Source organism: Amphiura filiformis, chromosome 5, assembly GCF_039555335.1.
Source record: "Amphiura filiformis chromosome 5, Afil_fr2py, whole genome shotgun sequence".
NCBI lineage: Eukaryota > Metazoa > Echinodermata > Ophiuroidea > Amphilepidida > Amphiuridae > Amphiura > Amphiura filiformis.
In genome coordinates this window covers 7,241,376-7,255,736 of record NC_092632.1, presented here as the reverse complement: position 1 = coordinate 7,255,736, position 14,361 = coordinate 7,241,376, and the positions used below count along the sequence as shown (strand labels likewise).

The 14,361-nt window shown below is 38.3% G+C and overlaps 1 long non-coding RNA gene across 1 annotated transcript; it reads left to right on the top strand.

The window, feature by feature from the left end:
* The first annotated feature begins 8,294 nt into the window (after positions 1 to 8,294).
* On the top strand, positions 8,295 to 9,268 carry LOC140151792 (uncharacterized). The gene is made up of 3 exons (XR_011858954.1): positions 8,295 to 8,444; positions 8,626 to 8,775; positions 9,146 to 9,268. It is a non-coding gene; the product is annotated as an uncharacterized lncRNA (long non-coding RNA).
* Positions 9,269 to 14,361: the final 5,093 nt, after the last annotated feature.

Genomic DNA, 14,361 nt, shown 5'->3' with positions numbered 1-14,361 from the left:
AAACACCAGTTTGGTGCAGCGGGGATCCAGTAATGGCCGACAAAATCCTGACCATGACTTAATTTGGCTCGTGAGATTCGTGTATAATGATGTTACACGCGAATGCATACTAAAACAGCAATTTACAATCATAGTAGATATATTAATAACGCGGAATCCTTCGTGGAGCTGTTTTCAACATTATGTTATCACACAAAATCCAATGGTGGCCAGAACGGCTATTGGAATGGCAAGGGCAACCGCTGGCGGCGCATGGAAATGTAAAATGAAATAAAAACAAAACTTTTTAAGACTGTAAAATATTTGGTGAAATCAGTCTATGGTGGCACAGCATGTGCATACTTTATGTATATTTTCACTGCACATGTATTGTGTGCTTTTATCCTGAGCATTTAAGATGTTTGGTTTGTATTTTATATAAACTCTATACCGGGTTTATGCCCCCGGTATTTTTTTTTAATTCTATATTTTACATGAGCATCTTAGGCATGTTAGGTTGTCTCATGAAATAAATTTAGGCATTTATATAGCGCCTTACCACAGATCACGGAGTGTTCAAAGCGCTGTAATTTCGCTGCCATGGTGAATCATCACAATCAGATCGCATCAACTAGGCATTGTGCAGCCGGAATAGCGCAAACCTATCCGTACTTAGATTGTAACATCCACCATTTATCTGTGTGTGCAGCTCCCCAAATTCCATTGGGTGAAGGAAGTTTTTGTTAACCAAACAACTAATCACCGATTGTTTGAAAGCAGGAGGAAACCGGAGATCCCGGAGAAAACCTGCGAAAGCGAGCATGGAATCGGGATAAACCAAGTGCACATGAGTCCTTGGGCCGCGCCGGGGCTTGAACCCGGGACCTCAGTGGTGCAAAGCGAGGGAGCTACCGCTGCGCTAACTCTCCCTCATGGGACATGGTCCTATGGGACATGGACCTATGCTCTTGAGTGATTTGTGTGTGATGTTTCTAACACACAATTAATTACTTACTGGAACTCACTGCGCACACCAAAGCTCTCTTGTTTTGCCTTAACCTGAGAAGTGTTGCCGAAGGAAAAAAGGTTTAACAATAGCCTATTTGATTGATCTTCCTAGAATTAGATATTCTGCAAGTGCGTCTTGTGGATGGACCAAATCAATTGGCAGGTCGAGTAGAAGTATATCACCAACAACAATGGGGAACTGTTTGTCAAAATTACTGGGACATATCAGACGCTACTGTAGTATGCCGTCAGCTTGGCTTTTCGGGATTCGGTGAGGCCACCAAAGGGGGCGTTTTTGGTGCTGGATCTGGAGAAATCTGGCTAGGAGATGTGTTCTGCGACGGAGAGGAAGTGCAGCTTGAAGATTGCGAATTTAATAGGTGGGGGAGACTCGGTGAATGTGATCATTCTCAAGACGTGGGAGTATCCTGCAAATATGGTAGGCGATCTTCTTTTCAGCTTAAGAAACATTATTTCGAGGAAAATAAACATGCTATTTGAATGATTTTATTATTTCCAATTTAATTTTATGTGTTGCGTTAACAGCGTGTTTAAGTTATACTAGAGATAAATTTGTGAATATTCTCAGTCATCCAGGTAGATAAACATAATAAAATGAATATTAAATCTGTTCATCTGGACTTACTATTTTTGATAGCGACAGTATCGCTAGGAGGGGGACTTCGCCACAACCTGTCCAGGACCTACGACGCAGCAATCCGGAAGCTACCCCGGCGACTCCCCTGTGACGTCATACCATCAAGTACGTCACAGGTCAATAGTCAACAACCTGGTCAGTCAGCCTGATGATGCGTCTTGGATGAGACGCGATACTGTCGCTATCAAAAATAGTAAGTCCAGATGAACAGATTTAATATTCATTTTATTATACTAGAGATAAAAATGCAAATCATCTAGTATAGCTTTTAAGTTTACTCTCTCTCTCTCATTTTTTCATCAGTGCGATTAGTTAATGGTACCAATCATTTCAATGGACAAGTCGCAATCTACACTAATAACACCTGGTATACAGTGTGTGGAGATTCGTGGGATAAAAGTGAAGCTGACGTTGTTTGTCAGTACCTATGGAATGTATCCGCGCTGGTAACGTCTAAGTAAGTGTGCTTATAAATTACATTCAAGCATTTGTCAAGTTGATGGTTTGAAGTAACGAGTAACCCCGTAACATTTTGATGATGCACGATTTATGTTCGATCATGAGGTAAGCAATGATACTCTTTTGTTTGACAATGTTTGTTCTGTACGTATATCTTCTCTTCTTTTTAGGCATCTTAAAACTGAAAATCGACTTACAAGTATTGAACTAAAATGCCTTGGAAATAAAACCAATATTGATGACTGTCTTTCACATGAACTCGAGCGCAATGAATGTTCAAGTGTAGCAAATGTAATTTGCCAAGGTAAGATAGGCTTGAAACCATGACAAGGGCTTCCTTATATTATTTTGGTTAAAATAATTAACAATTAAATAGCTCTCTAGCTGTGTTTGATTCATGAAAGCGCTACACATGCCATGTTGCTAGAGCGTCCGTTTTAAAAACAGCATTTACACTGCACTGATTTTGTCTCTATACCTTAGATCCATATGAGTTAATACAAACACGTTTGGTCGGAGGAAGAGGACTGTATGAAGGAAACGGAGAGGTATTTTTCCAGAATCAATGGGGATATGTGTGCGATCATTATTGGCTCATACACGCCGGGCGGGTTGTATGTCAGAGTCTGGGTTTCCCTGACATTCACACAGTAACCTATAAATCTGGCTTTGTACATGAAATGGACATGACTCAACCAATGTGGCTAACAGAAGTGTTTTGTGAAGGAGATGAAGACGATATAAGTCAATGTCGTCATCGTGGTTGGGGAACTAATGATGTTGGCTGTAGTCCTGAACAGGCAGCTGGGGTTGTCTGTAAAACAGGTTAGTGGGACAGTCTTTGGGATATCACTACGTAATCGAGGTAACATTGAATCCTGTGATGTTAATAGCAAGTTTATGTTATTAACAAGCCAAGTCGCAGACAAATGAATTTAACCCTAACTAATAAACATTTCTAAACAATTTTCTGCAACTAAGTGCAAACTCCCTGTGATAACTCCCTTCGCGCACGGGGTAAAATAATGTACAAATCAAAGGGGTTTTGCCGGGGGAGTTTTGTGCTCTCACTCCGTAATCAACCAGCACATTTCAAAATGGAGGAGTTTGGTATACAATCATTGAGCAAGTCGAGCAGAAATGATATCTGAACTGCGCGAGTGTTCAAGCAGATTGCATTTTACTGTAGTTGAAAGGTTTAAAGGAGCATTTTGTGATCATAGCATCCTCTTTTTATGATATTTTAGTGCTTTCAGTGGTTTCCGATTTTGCGCTTGCGAGTTTTGCCTGATTATGTCTATTACACTGCACAGTGTCACCGACCCTATATCTTCATGGCAGGAATCGCCATGGTAGGTTGAATCCACAGCCACGATTAGCCATTTGGTTCAAACCTTTAAAGCTCTTTAAAACTAATAATTAGTCGAGGGACATAACTAAGGCTACTCACAATAGCCTGGTAATCGATCTTGGTTGTGCGTGAATAAGCTTGTATACCCCATTGAGGTCACTGGTCATCGCCTTTTATACTGCCTACAGTGAGTGCAGCTGTACTACACGCTGTAGTCCAATAAGTCCATACAGGACCAACGCAATATAAAATTGTCAGATTTTGAGTTCAAAGCGCACGGCCAATTTTCAAAGCGCATTCTAGCGACTATCGTATTTGTTTTACACGTATTTTTAAGTGTATGAGACCACATCTGGTTTCTTGAGAAAAATTCATTTGCGGGAGATATTCATCACTTTCTAACCCAGTATTCGAAGATTTTCGTCTGATATTAAAATCGTGCATAGCAATTCACGTGTATCGATCCCGTGTATTCATTTTAATGTCTCTGCTCCACCAAGTAATTATTAGCCAGGCGGTGTCGGTGTGCACTGCTCCATAGGCCACTGTGTTGTAATTTCGTTCCGGTGTACCAGAACCGTTCAAATTTGACGATATTTTTTCCAGTATGTAGCCTTTTTGGGAAAGTGGGAGAATGAGGTTGTGGATCAAAATTGCCCCTGATAACGTTGCGGACATCCTTAGAGTGTGGCTAGTGCAAAGTCACGAAAGAAGCTGTTGAGGCGTTCGTGATTCAAACCTTGTTCACTGCCGTAAATCACGTTTTCTGTCATCTTGACTTTCGTTGCCGTTTAAAAGTGGCATAATTGTAATAAAACATCAGATACGTTAATGTCCCTCATTATTTGTTTCCAATAGTTCGACTTGTAAATGGCTCGAACCCATTAGAGGGGCGACTTGAAGTGTTTCTAAATGACAGATGGGGAACAGTTTGTGATAAAGAATGGGACATTCGCGATGCTAATGTTTTCTGTCAAGAATTAGGATACGGTCTTGCCATGGAGACTACTTGCTGTGGAGAGTTTGGACATGGGGCAGGTGATATTCTTATAACAGAAGTATCTTGTGATGGGAATGAGACTGATAGTAAGGATTGTAATTGGAATAGAAACACCTCCACGTGTGCTCATCATCAAGATGTTGGTATCGTTTGCGCTGGTAAGTGTTTTATTTAAAAATTAAATCTATATCAGAAACACTTACAACAGGTTTGGAAAGAAAAGAACAAAACGTTCCAAACCGACAGCCTTCACTATGTTGAACCGTGACCCGAAAAACGTTCATTGTACAAAAATAATCTCTACGTTTTTTTGTAATAGATGTGGAATGTTACAAGGGAGCCAACGGCCATGATTACAGAGGCCATGTATCCACAACACGACTCGGATCAGTGTGCCAAAAGTGGTCATCACAGACGCCTAATGTGCATTTCAATAGCCCTGAACGCAGACCTGAGGCCGGATTAGGTGATCATAACTACTGTCGTAACCCGGATAGTGAGCCCCGACCATGGTGCTATACGTTAAGTGAAGGCATTAGATGGGATTTTTGTGACGTGGGAACGCCGAGTTTTTCCTGTAAACCAGGTAACATTTTATATTTTGAACAACAGTATATAATTTTAGTAAGTATAATGTCAATTATTGGGATTTCGGCGGTCATTTTGGAAAAGGCGCCCTCATTGTTTAACCAACTACTGACATTTTCGCAAACTATCTGATTCTATCAATCCTATGGGTAAGATGTTCAAAATGACAAAATCTCCAAAACTTCCTAGAGGTGGGAGGCTGCATGGTGTATAAATATATTGTGCTGCAAAAGGGCAATGAGTTCAATAACTAGAGCTACAGGTACAAACACTAGTATTTCAGCATTATCTTATACATTGCTTCTATTATACGACTCAACGACTGCATTTTGAATGGAAAAATAACTAGTTTGGTATATGTTTAAGGTTTTCTTTTTCTTCGAAACGCAGTCACTAATTAAAAAGCTAAAATATTCTTTTAGGATAGCTCAATAGCTAAATTAATGTAAATAATTGTCATTATCATTATGGTGATTATAGTTGTAATTCATCTTTTAATTTAATATTATGCTTATGTGATTATTTAGTGCTATTTATTCGTTTACTTCGATTGGTTTATTTTTCTATTTTATTTTGTTATTTATCATACAGATTGTGAAAGAGTTCAGTCACTATTTACACCAGGTAAGTAAGCTTATTTTATATCATCATTGATGTAAAATATACAATTGCAGAGTTCATACGAGGGGCGGTCAGTAAGTAATGAAAGTTGTCTTGTGACCCCATATCTGAGCGTACACTACGAATGAGCCGTAAAGTCGGCAAATTGTATTCTGAGATACAGTGTAAAATGTGCGTGAAGGTCGTATTCATAGGTACCTTAATTAGGCGCGACATGTTTCTCATTTGATAGCGTTTAAACCAATCAATTCAATAATCCTTCCTATCCTGAAGAGGATAATAATCTTCTACCTATTTCTATAGAATCATTAAATAGCTCTAGTCTTTGTTTGCTTTGGCTAAATCCTGTTCAAGTGGCGGGTTACAATTGCATTGTATTTTGTTTAGGTATGTATAACCAACAATCAACAATGAGAGGACATTCCTGAACCTCGTTGACTTTGAAATGACCGCCAATTATGACTTTATTACCAGCAATGATACACATGTAGAACCGAAAAAGGTACCATTTTGTTGAAGGAGCAGAGTTCAACAAACATAACCCCGCTTCTGGATATCATTATCATTTGAAGTCAAATGATATAACCATTTTCGTAGTGTCCGGTTACATATATAGATTATTTTCAAGGCATTTCTCTATGATCACATAAACATTGTACCTTTGGCTTTCAAACAACACATGTAAAAAAATCGCACACTTGATAGCATTAGCATAAAAACAATGGTCTAGAGTCACTGGCTGAAAACGAGTTGATTTATTAAAGGAAATAAGATGCTGAAATGAGGTATTGCCTTTTGGAATAGTAGGCAGCACTTTTCCCGCTCATAAAACCACCTTGTCGAGCTGTTAAGGTTTTAGTTTATTCACAATGTGTGCATGGTCAAATATGTGTTACAGATGTAAAAACATGATATCGCACACTTCATTACGTCACAGCATTAACATAAAAACAATGGTCTACAGTCACTGGCTGCAATTGAGTCGATTTATTAACGGAAATAAGATGCTGATCTGTTGTGTTTTTTACATTTTCTCAAGAATTAAAGTATGGAGAGTGCTGCCTTTTGGAATAATAGGCAGCACTCTTCCGGCTCATAAAACCACCTTTGTCGAGCTGTTAAGGAGGTACTCAAAAATTATAGCACATTGGTGACAAGTAAGATATGTATATTATAGGACTACAACTACTGTACTGAAAATTCAGCAACTCAAATCAAGTAGTTATTGATTTATTGATCAAATATTGGTTTTCCCTCATTTTTGACTGTAACTCCACAACTGTTGTCCGTGCTGAAATAAAATTTCCCGTGCAGTTGTTATAGTACAATACATATCTTACTTGTCCCCAATGCGCTATAATTTTTGAGAAAAATGCAAAAATAGGCACAAAATTGGGCAGGGGTGTAGACATACTTATGGTCATCAACAATGTTTATGTCTCATTTAACGATATTGAAGAATTTTTAACCTGTCGGGTTATGTTATTTTCAGACATATGCCCACTACCTATTGGATTAGAAAATGGCAGTGATACAGAGTTGATTCTGACAGCCTCAAGCACCTTCGATTCCAGTCATAATGCCAGTTTTGGTCGGTTAAGGAATACCTCTTTCTGGAGACCTCTAGAAAGTAACAGTCTTCAATGGTTGCAGGTAAAACTGATATAATCGGATATGCATTCTGCCAAAATACGATAAAAGTACCTCCCCCAATAATAATAAATAGCTTTGTGCAAGTACATATTTGATTGCAGGTCCACTTTGGTGTTCCTGACTGTTACAGAATTATGAGTGATAAAAATTGCTCCTAAAAGATAACCGTCACGTTTTCACTTCTCTCTTCCTCTCTTTTCTTTCATTTTTTTTAATATCTCGGGCAGGTTTGTTTCGGATCTCAACATATCATAAGTGCAATATCTTTGCAAGGAACAAACAAAACAAAATATGGAGAACCAGGAGGATGGGTGACAGAATTTGCATTGTCTTACACCACAGATGGTCTTCTTTGGAAATCACATACATCGCTATATTTGGTAAGATTTTGTGAAAAAAATGCACTCTATTGGGTATTTATATGTATGTGCTAATTTATCTAACCTCTTTTGAAAATCACAGCTGCATTGATAAACTAAGAATTTTGTGGAAAACCAACGAAGCAATCAGTTAAACGCGACACAGCTACGTGTAGCCCTTCAAGCCGAAAAACAAATAAACAAAAACACGAATTTGAACCATAGCCCAAGTTGTCCGGTATCATAATTCAAACCTTAAAAACCCAGATTCAGTAAAAGAGAACACCAAAGTCTGATTTCATTTATCAAATTCTGTGATTTGTTTTCTCTCGGCAGACAAACGGAGATCAACATTGTATAGCACCAATAATATTCCTGCGTCCGTTTCAAGCCACGTGCATTCAAATTCAGCCTACAAAATGGGCCAACTACATAGCAATAAGACTCGAGGTCTATGGATGTAATGACAATGGTATGTCAGTTGTAAACGCTTGTCACGGATCTTTTATAGATGGTTTATACAAGCCTATTGTTTGGTCTGCATGAAGACATCTTGAAAATTGATCATTTACCTAACTTTCGTTTTAATTTTGTAGATTGTGACTATCCAGTAGGTATTATCAGTTCCCGCCATGTATCAAACGACAGCATCGAGTCATCTTCTGATTCAAGTGACTTACATTCAAAAACACAGCTCGTATTAAAACATGGCAGCTTCAAGGGACTGGCTGGGTGCCAAGGCAGGATGATATCCAACCGTGGTTACAGGTAAAAGTCGCTGATTCTCCTGTTGTAGTCTTTGGTTGTTATGATTAGTCTTACTCTTTTAATTGTTGTTGGAGATGATGTTGGTGTTGTTGGGCATGTAACGGTGTTGGTGCTTGTGGTGGTAATAATGCCGTATTGGTGATTGAGTGCTTTTTACAAGTTTTGTGTTTATCTGTGCCAGCTTACATTACAAATACCTTACACAATACGAAATTTAGTGACGCAAGGTTGTGAGAATCAAGACTATTGGGTGACGTCATACATGTTATCATATTCTTCACAAAGGAGCAGCATAGTGAATTACACTGATCAAGTCTCTACCAAAACAAAGGTAATTTTCGGTTTTTTTTTATTAATATAGATAAATGATAAATATTTAAAATGATCATAATTATAGCAGTCTCGAGATTTGCTTCTTTCAAACTAAACCTTCATTCCCCACCACTGTATCCGTAAAGACATTGGTTCTTTTCAAGTTCTTGGTGTTGGGGTTGATCACGTTGTTTCCCAGTGTTGTGGTAGGGTTTCCCAGCAGCTGTTATCAACACAGTTGTGTCAAGTCTTTTCACTTTCAGATAAATTGAAAAAGTTGTGTGTTGAATTAATTATTTAAACTTATCAGCATCTTGTGTCATTTAGAGGAGCACCTCCAGTGGTAGTTTTGCTTGCATAATCAGCGGCATTGGTTATTTCTTAAACAGATTTTTCTAGGAAACAAAGACAGACATAGTTTAGTGCGGAATCTGATGGACCCGGCATTTGATGCTGACATCATTAGAATCTATCCAATCACGTGGCATACTCAAATATGTCTTCGATGGGAGCTTGTGGGATGCATTGCTGCAAGTAAGTAAACATTCTACTTTGAACCTCAATTTGATAAGCATAGCTTAGAATTTGACATCAACATTATGAAAGGGTTGGTCTATTATAGTGTGGAATAATATTGAGAATAAGGAATTATGATTTGACAGATTTTCATCATCTTCCATCAAAAATTTCTAGTATTCTAAGGGAACAAACCAAAAGATCGATGACGTCCTATAAACGAAACTAGTTTCGTTTAGGGGGGAGGGGGTAAAAATACTCGATTACGTTTGTACAAAAACATCGGTCTGAAGAATGTGTCATTATTATTATTATGTCAAAATTTTCAACATTTCATTATTACGTTTCTGGCAGGGAGGGAGGGAGTCGGCTGAGAAATGAAACTAGTTACGTTTATAGGACGTCATCGATCTTTTGGTTTGTTCCTTAATGCCATCGAGTCCTTTAAGAGTCACATTTGACAATGATTTCGTAATGTATAAGAATATTTTATTTCTTCGTAACATTATTTAAGTTCTATATCAGTCAAGGCAAACCTTCATGCGGAGTAAGTCATCCGAGCTGTGAATATGAGCGACAGTGTTCCTTACCACGAGCCCGTATATCCAGTGTGAATTATCCCAACACATACTTCGATAATACGGACTGTATTTGGACTATTACAGCAGAGGAAGGGAACTATATTTCTCTTCGTTTCATCTCTTTTGATATACCATCAGATGAAGATTGTGATATAAATGGACTAATTATATCAGAGGATAAATCAAGAAGTTCAGAGATTGCCACATTTTGCAATGATAACACCCCATCAAAGAATGGATCTGTTTTAAGCAGTTATAATTTCATGTATTTGAATTTCTATGTTGGGATTGGTGGCGACCTTGGTAGTGGTTTCTTGGCTGAGTATAGAGCAATGGAATATGAGAGTAACAACGTCAACCAATCAAACGCAGGTATTACATCGTGGCGATTTCTGCATACTGACGAATACCACTTTACTATAAACCGTCCCCATATAACCCGTGAAGTGCATTGTGTGTGTCACTGAACGCGGGCAGCGACAAAAACGCACTTGCACTGCAAAATAGCGCCCTCTATATTCAATCAAAATATAAAAGGACTGGTTATAGTTATCTGGGATTCGTCAGTATGTAGTGATCATGGTTATGAGCCTATCTAATTACCAATGGCACCGTTTAATAGCCACCGTGTAACACACAGTCATTGCTGAAAAGTTGTGGAGTATTGAGGTTTTGTTCTCAATACAATCGCAGGTCACTTATATGCACATGTTTGCGATCCTAGTGGAAAGCATAATGTATGTGTGACATAGAATATGATATAGATTTCAATGTAATGTCAGTCTAATGAATATGTTACGTTTGTGTGCCATGTTGGTTGTATACATAGAAATTTCGATATCACGTGTTTCTTGTTCTTCTCTGGACAGATGCTAGTAATATCTGCAACATCACATGGACATACTTTGCTGGATTCTGCTATCATTTTTACGATGTGGTAATCCCGATTCGGTGGACAACAGCCGAAGGAATTTGTCGATCGTACGGCGGCCATCTTGTCAGTATTAGAAACAAGGCTGACATGGATTTTATTCACCAGTTTATAATAGAGAATAGGGCGTGGATTAACTCAACGTATATTTATATTGGTACGTTGTATGTTCTTTATTATATGAACATCAAAGAAAATTATGATAGAAATAAGGGAGACAAAAAGGAAAACATAGACACCGGGACGTAACGGAGCTACTGCAGGATATGTGCTTGTTAGGCTGCGTTCACATAGAAGTATACTATTCGGGTATACGGTGCACGTTTTGCAGGTGCACGCGTATAGCTCAAATCGAGCAGGGCAATTTCATAGTACCGGGTCACCGGGTCACATAAGGCTACGATCGCATAGAAGTATACTATTCGGGTATACGATGCACGTTTTGCCGGTGCACGCGTATAGCTTAAATCGAGCAAGGTAATTTCATAGTACCGGGTCACATAAGAGCTATTCGAAAAGCCCGTATAGCTGCGTATAGTTTAGTATAGTGGGAATCGTGCGTGTTCGATTTTAAATGGGGTAAATTCATTTTTTTAATAGATGCACTATCTAATTCTGCACATGACACCTCATTGAATGCAATGTGACCTCAAGAAGTAAAGTTACAAGCATTTGATAAGACGAAGAAAATGGGTAAACTGACATACTCGCTATCCGCTATACGAAATACGCTCATTCGATCAGGCTGAGTTCACATAGTATACTCCTATATGAACTCAGCCTGATCGAATGAGCGTATTTCGTATAGCGAATACCGTATACTTCTATGTGAACTCAGCCTTAAAGACCCATTCAGTGATCCCAGCGCAAGTGTGAAAAAATTTAAATTGTTTATAAATTGCTTAAAAGTGAAGGATAAGTCATTCAAATTGCCATTTGGTATCTTTGAAATGACAAATTTGGCAAAAACGAAGAAAACAGCAGTACTGACGAAGTTGAAGCCCCATTCAAATACATGTAGCTAATTTAGATACTGTCAGTATCTAAATTACAGATAGATTCGTGTCGTGTAAAATGTCTTATTTTGTCTTAAATACGCGGCTTTCGGCTGAACCACTCGCAGGCTATGTTAGCACATCTATGACAATGACAAACGTTCCAAAATCTGAATCTTGATGATTTTTACGATCGTCCGGATGAGCAAATCACTCAATGGGCCTTTAACTCCATTTGAATGCCTTGTTTGTTCTTTAAGGGTTGTATTTTAATTCAGTGAATGGACGATACATATGGTCTGACGGACGTATGGCGAGTTACATGGATTGGTCAGTTCCCATAGAGTAAGTAATTACTTTTTGTAGTTTTTCCCTTCGTGAAAGTAAATAATAAATCTAAATCTAATAAACAGTTGTCATATTTGCTAGCGGAAATATTGATGTCGAAAATATAAGAATAAAAGCCGAACAAAAGGCCAAAAGAAAGTGGTCGTTCACGATCATCACCAATCAAACGTGTCCTAGCAGCTAAGTTGCTTAAGTTATATTAATTTAACATGGTTGATTCTGATTCTAGCCAATGGAATGAGCGCCAACCAGATGGAGGAAGCTTGGAGGCATGTACTCTGATAGATTTGGTCAACTTTCATTCAACCAATCACTGGCATGATGTGCCTTGTGCTGCTAGGGTCGCCAGCAAGTTCGTATGTATGGTACCTGCAAGTAAGTAATTCACATAAAGATATATGCGGACAGGGGCAAGCTAGGTGTCGCCCTCCCGGGTTAAAATACTGGGACCTTTGGCCTGTCCGGGGTAAGACTATCATCCTTATCAGCCAGTATCTGCCACTACAGACCGTAGAAGAAGTTTGAACCACGTACGCCAACAGACGACCATTTAGAAAGAGTCGGCGACTGGTATGTCGTCGTCAATGGCTGTTAATGTGAAAATCAAATCCAGACAATGGCAGATACAAACTTCAATATTCAGAAAATTTGTTCAACTTCCGTGGGCAAAGTCTCAATTTACCGAAGAGATAATAATGTGTAATTGACCCATTTAAGTCTCGGGATTTCAGTTTTTATCATTATTATTATTAAGTAGACGTTTGCACTCAATAGTCCTGTAATTTATCTGATACATATTACTGTGCATTATTACAAATTGAATAAAGTAAAAACAAAATCAAGAAGAAGCAAAGAGTTTTGTAAGTACAGTTCACAGGACATCATATTCACGCAACCAGAGCTCCTCCGCGCAACCAGTGACTTCTAATTACCGAAAGGACTTATTTTGAACACATAATTGCATGAACAATACTTACTTTGTGACGGATGTGGTTCCCAATTTATTTTCCATCATGGCACACACTCTGATTCCCAATTTTCTATCATTTATGATCAACACTGTTGGTGTTTAGATTTTAATTATCTTGATTTACAAAGTTCGTTCCTTCGTCATACGATTGCATCTTTAATGTAAAATTTAGTAGCTTTTAGTCCCAGTTGTGCGTTCATGACCTCTTGAAATTGCAAAAATTTTAACCTTTGAAATAGCCTAATAAATTAAAAGTTGAACTCAGCAACATTTATATAACATTAACTTTGATATTATTGGCTACGCTGGTATTAAAGATTTTGTGTTTTTTCCAACAATGAATGTTTCGATTATTTTCTTTGCAGTAAATCAAACGAAGAGAAGTATTCAATCGGAAATAGGTACTAAAGTTATAGTTATGTTATATTGACTACCATTACATTATGTCTGTTCTATTTTTATTTTATTATGTCTTGTACTTGTAGCGTAGTCAATTCCTTTGTCTGTCTGTCGGTCTGTCTGTTTGGCTCTGACTGCCTGTTAGTCTGTCTTGGCAGTCCGCCTCTCTATCTGTCGCTCTGTCTGTTTGTATCTGACTGCCTGTTAGTCTATCTAGGCATGTCCGTCGGTCTGTTTGTCTCCCTTCCTATGGCTTTATGTTTGACAGCATGTTTTTGTCGAAATACTGGGTGGGGTACTAGTAAACGAACATGTGCGAAAAGGTAAACCGATTCGATTGCACCAAATCTCAAATGTAAATTGTGTCAAGTTTTTATACTTGCTTTTATTAACGTCACAATGTCACAATGTTTATTTTAGATACATCGGGGGGATGCCCAGAAAACATGTTCACATGTTTATTCGGAGAATGTATCCATTCTATGTTTGTATGTGATGATGTACCAGACTGTTATGATCTAAGTGACGAAGATAACTGTGAAATCGGTACGTAAGATCTGTATCTAATAAGGTCCTATGCACGTACAGGGGTTAGCAAAAAGCACACAGAATTGCGCAAATGTGGTGTCCAAACTCAACCCATTAACGTTTTGACATTTTTCTAACTTTGCGCAACCCGGGTGTGCAACCCTTATTAGCTTTGAATGGCTCGTCAAGTTTCGCACAATTTTGTGCAATTTTACTTTGAGCATCTTTCAACAATTCCCCGCAACTTTTGCCGACTACGGACTTTGTGCAATTTTGGGCAACTTTCAAAAGTTTATCAAAGGAACTTTATACGTATGTAATATGTAACTTTGGGCAA